The following is a 6,000-nucleotide window of genomic DNA, read 5'->3' on the forward strand; positions in this document are numbered from 1 at the left end:
CAGAAAGCATGATAATCCAAAGCACATGTTATTGTTATTGTCAGATGCTGTCAAGTTGGTCCCCACTCATAGTGACCCTATGTACGACAGAAAGTTTGGGGTATGGAAAAGATATTAAACTAAAATCTTTTAAAAATCAATATTATGATATATTTTAATTTTTTTAACAAAACAACCTTATCACCTTCAAAGTACTCTCTCTGTATTACACTTAATACATTTGTCAAATCTGTGATTCCATTCTTTTTTTAAATGGCTTAGATAAAATAATTTTTAAAATGTCATCATTTTATTGGGGGCTCGTACAACTCTTATCACAATCCATACATACAACCATTGTGTCAAGCACATTTATACATTTGTTGCCATCATCATTCTCAAAACATTTGCTTTCTACTTGAGCTCTTGGTATCAGCTCCTCATTTTCCCCTCCCTCCCTCAAGAACCCTTGATAATTTATAAATTATTATTAGTTTGTAATATCTTACACTTTCCAATGTCTCCCTTCACCCACTTTGTGATTCCATTCTTGGAAACATTTTTCAAACTCATCTGTTTGGATGGCTGACAGCACCTCCCTCGTTTTTTTCTTCACCTCTTCTATGTCGTCAAATCGCTGTCTCTCTCTTTCTTTCAGATCATTGTATAGGGGGCTCTTACAGCTTTTATCACAATCCATGCATCAATGGTATCAAGCAAACAACATATTTGTACGTATGTTGCCATCATTATTTTCTAAACATTTACATTCTATCTGAGCCCTTGGTATCAGTTCCTCGTGTTCCCCTCCCTCCTCCTAACATAGTCTTGATGGTAACGCGAGAACCAAGAGTCTAATACTACTGAGGAACCACGAAGCCCAAAGCCAGTTTGATGTGTACGTGTGTGTGTCTGTGTTTCTGAAGTAATTAAGTAGATACCTTAAACGAATAATACAGGACGGGGACAAAGGAGCCACCTGAAGTTTTAATAACTGATGGCGATCTCGCCTGGCAGGATGTCCAGGGCTGGAAGGCACATATCTCTCAGGGTCAGGTCTACAAGGGCTTGACCAGCAGATACCGACTTCTCTTTCTTTACTTGTGAGCAGCCTTCATGATACCTTGAAAATGGCTATATTTTAATTATCCCCACATAGGAACTGAGCCATGTCCCCCTGCCTTTTTTGGGGTGGTGGTAAGTAAAACAATGAAAAACCAAAAAACAATTAGACAACTCTGCCATCGAGTCAATTCTGACTCTCAGTGACCCTGTAGGACAGGGTAGAACTGAGTTTCTGTGACTAACTCACAGGAGTAGGAAACTAGGTCTTTCTCCCAGTTACCAACCCAAAGCAGAACCAGCACGTCCCCCGGGCTCTGTGAGACTCTGGTGCATCAGGCCCTGGCTAGGGCAAGTAGAGAAAGTCTCTGGGCTTCACCAAGCAGGGGGATTCCTGGCAGTGATGGTAACAAACACCACCGCCTGGGGGCAGTCTTTACAGCCCCCCCCCACTCCCCCCGTGGCTCGGCCCGCTTTCCTTTGCCCTAGGGCTCAAGGGGCATTAAATACCAGGTGAGTGTCCAGACTCTGGAACCTTCTGGCATATTTGGGTTCCCGCCTTCCCCTCCCAGTGGGAAGGCTGTAATCAGGGAAGAGTTGGCAGGAAGCGGGCTTTCCCAGCCCTGCAGGGCCTGCCATCGTCGATAAACAAAAAACACATTTTCCTTTTGAGACTAGCCGTCTCTCACAGGCGCTCCTTCAACCCATGACCCAGGACCTGCTTGGAAAGGTTTAATCTACTGAATGAATGTCTTGGGGTCATGTTTCCTGTTACTATCAGCCTCTGCTCTCTGAACTCTGCTTGGCATCACCTTGGTAGCCCTCTGGGCTCCCCTCCCTGGGGGGTTCCCCAGGGACACGGGGTTGTGGCCCTCAGCTGTGAGGTGCTGAAGAGGGCCTGTGTCCCCGTGAGCTCACTGTGCATGTCCGTGTCTGGCTGTCTACCTGTGGCAGCGACACCACACACAATTGTGAGGATGGCGCAGGACCGGACAGTGTTTCATCCTGTTAGGAGTCGGAGCCAACTGGATAGCCCCTAAAAATAGCAATGACAGACAACCTTCATCAAGACACCTGGAAGGCGCTGGGGGTGAAGTGTGGGGCTGCTAGCTGCAAAGTCAGCATTTCAAACCCACCAGCCGCTCCTTCAGAGAAAGAGGAGGTGTTCTGCTCGGTGAAGATCTACAGTCTTGGAAAACCCACAGGGCGGTCTCTGTCCTCCAGGGTCACGGTGAGTCAGAATCCACCCGACGGCAGTGAGTGTGATGAATCTGACCTTGAATCAAGGCGCTCTTGGAGAGCTGTGGGGTAGGTGTAGCTGTTAACCAGAAGGCGGGTGATTCAAACCTACCGGCTACTCCTTGGGAGAAACGCGAGGATGTCTGCTCCTTTAAAGATTTAGTTACACAGTTCTTATTACAATCCATACACACATCCATTGTGTCAAACACATCTGTACATCCGTTGCCCTCATCATTCCCAAAACATTTGCTTCCCACGTAAGCCCCTGACATCAGTTCCTTATTTTTCTCCCTCCCACCCTCTTCCCCCTCCCTCATGAACCCTTGATAATTTATAAATTATTATTTTGTAATATCTTACCCTGTCCGATGTCTTCCTTCACCCACTTTTCTGTTGTCAGTTCCTCCAGGGAGGAGGTTATATGTAGATCCCTGTGATCAGTTCCCCCTTTCTACCTCACCCTCCCTCCACCCTTCCGGTATCACCACTTTCACCACTGGTGCTGAAGGGACCATCCATCCTCGATTCCCTGTGTTTCCAGTTCCTCTCTGTACCAGTGTACATCCTCTAGCCTGATTTGTAAGGTAGAATTGGGATCATGATAGTGGGCGGGGTGGGGGAGGAAGCATTTAGGAACTAGAGGAAAGTTGCTAAACTGCACCCTGAATGGCTCATCTCCTCACCGAGACCCTTCCATAAGAGGATGTCCAGTTGCCTACAGATGGGCTTTGGGTTCCCACTCCACACTTGCACTCACTCACAATGATATGATTTTTTTGTTCTTTGATGCCTGATACCTCATCCCTTTGACACCTCATGATCACACAGGCTGGTGTGCTTCTTCCATGTGGGCTTTGTTGCTTCTGAGCTAGATGGCCGCTTGTTTACCTTCAAGTCTTTAAGACCCTAGATGCTAGCTATATCTTTTGATAGCCGGGCTCCATCAGCTTTCTTCAGCAATTTGCATATGTACCTGCTTTGTCTTCAGCAATTGTGTCGGGAAGGTGAGCATCATGTAATGCCAGTTTAATAGAACAAAGTGTTCTTGCGTTGAGGGAGTACTTGAGTGGAGGCCCAATGTCCATCTGCTACCTTAATACTAAACCTATAAATAGATGCACATAGATCTATTTCCCCATTTTTTTGTCATTGGCTTTTTGTTGTTTATTGTTTTGTTTTCTTTTGTTGCGTGGTTTTGCTCTGTCTTGTTTTTGTGCATGTTATTATCTACGCAGGTCTGTCTAAATAAGATAGGCTGGATGAACAATCTGGAGGAGAAAACAATGGGACCAACAGTTCCTGGGGGACATGGGTAAGGGGGAGGTGGGGGGAAAGAAAATGGTTTTACCAAACCCAGGGACGAGGGAACAACAAGTGATCCAAATCGGTGGTGAGGAGGGTGCAGGAGGCCTGGTAGGGCATGATCAAGGGTAATGTAACCAAGAGGAATTACTGAAACCCAAATGAAGACTGAGCATGATAGTGGGACAAGAGGAAAGGAAAAGGAAATAGAGGAAAGAACCAGGAGGCAAAGGGCACGTATAGAGGTCTAAATAAGGGCATGTACCTTCCTTGATTTTCAACCACGCAGTATACCCACGTTCTGTTCGATTAATTGCCTTTGTTCTTTGTATAGGTTCTGCATGAGCTCAAGGAATGTTCTGGAATTTACCCTCTTTGCAATGCTCTCCATGGCTGCCTTTACATAGTTAATGAAACCAGCTAAACGTCTTTTTGGTGCAGTCTACATCTGACGCCATCAGTGATGTCCCGCTTTCCACGTTCGCTTCTGAATCTGGCTCACGCTTCTGGCGTTCTCTGTCAGTGTATTGTTGCAACTGCTGCTTAGTGATCTCTGGCAAATGTTACTCGCATGTGATATTCACGACATTGCTCTAGAATTTCTGTATTTCCTTGAGTCACCTTTCTTTGGAATGGGCATAAATATGGATCTCTCTCAGTCAGTTGGCCAGGGAGCAACTGTGGCTGTTCCTCAGTCGGCCCTGGGCTTGTTTTGGTTACTGATACTGAGCTTTTTCACGGTCCCTTCCCACAGACGCAGTCAATTTGATTTCGGTGTGATCCATCTGGAGAAGTCCACGTGGATGACCACCGTTTGTGTTGTAAAAAGGGATTTTCAAGGAAAACGTCGTTATTAGTCTGGCAAAAAGTCCGTCATTTGACCTCTAGCTCCATTTCTATCACCAAGGCCACGCTTTCCAACTGCCTTTCCTTCCTCTTTGTGTCCAACTTTTGCATCCCAATTGCCAGGAATGATCAATACATCGTGATTGCATGTTTGATCAATTTCCAACGGATGAAGTTGGTAGAATTCTTCAATTTCTATGTCACTAGCTTTCGTGGTTTGAAAGTGCATTCAAGTGATAGTTATATCCACTGGATTTCCTTGTAGGTATGTGGGTAGATCTTGTCACAGCATTATACTTCAAGATCTATCTTAAAATGTTCTTTTTGACGATGGATATGAAGCCATTCATCTTGAATGTGTCATTCCTGGCACAGTAAACCGTATCATAGCCAATTCTGATGCATTTCTGTTCCCTAATGCCTAATCTATTCCATTTCATTTTGGATGACTTCCAGTTTGCCTAGATTCATACTCTGTACATTCCACATTTTGATTATTAAGAGATGTTTACAGCTGTTTCTTCTCATTTCAAGTCTCAATGATTTAGCGCCTAGGGGCACCTTGACTCTGCCTTGTATGGTCCTGATGAATTGGAATCAGCCCCACGACCATGAATTTGATTTTGGTATTATCTGATCTCTTCACGGCTTTCCTTTACACCAGGGATGGGAAACTTTATTTCTGCCAAGGGCTATTTGGATATTTATAGCGTCGTTTGAGGACTATACTAGTCAGATCTTTCATTAACTCACCCCTAATGTGATGGCATGGGCAAAAGATGGCGCTCTACACCCGTAAACAGTTACAGTCTTAGAAACCCCCACGGGCAGTTGTGCTCTGTCCTATAGAGTCACCGTGAGTAGGCATTGACTCCGCGGCAGTGAATTGATTGCGGATGTGACGGCTGGAATTGCTTCTCTTCGGTGAGGTCTGCGATGATAGCTGGTACTCAGGACTTCTCGGGCCACACGGTCCTCCCCCTTCCTCCAGAATCCGCCAGCTGCCTCATGGGCAAAGCAGTGGCAACTTGCTTCCATCCAGACCACACACAATCTAGGAAACCCAGTGGAGCAGTTCATTGTGGGCTAGTGTCCATTCCATGGCAATGGGAGTGGTGTGTTAGTCTAGAGACACTCATATATGTATAAGGAAGAGCTCTATATCAGAGTGATTGTATATTAAAACATCCCAGCCCAGCCTAGATCAAGTCCATAAGTCCTATATTAGCCCATAAATCTGATACTAGTCCATAAATCCCTCTTCAGACTCACCCAGCACACGCACTGATGCTGAGTGCAGGAAGATCGCAGGCCAGTGGGTACACAGTCTTGTGGATCCAGTGGCAGTGGAAGCATCTCCAGGGCTCTGGCAGGTCTCAGCGTGGCCGGATGTGTCTCCTCAACAGTAAGGTGCCAACAGAGAGAGGGGCTCAGAAAGTCTCCGCATGGTTGTCAACCGAAAGACGAAGGCAGAGAGAGGAGAGGGAGAGAGAGAGAAAGAGAGCAAGTCCCCAGAATCCTCACGGGAAGGCCACGCCCACAAGTAGGCATCCTCAGGCAGTGAACTGA

Source organism: Tenrec ecaudatus, chromosome 11, assembly GCF_050624435.1.
Source record: "Tenrec ecaudatus isolate mTenEca1 chromosome 11, mTenEca1.hap1, whole genome shotgun sequence".
Classification (NCBI taxonomy): Eukaryota; Metazoa; Chordata; class Mammalia; order Afrosoricida; family Tenrecidae; genus Tenrec; species Tenrec ecaudatus.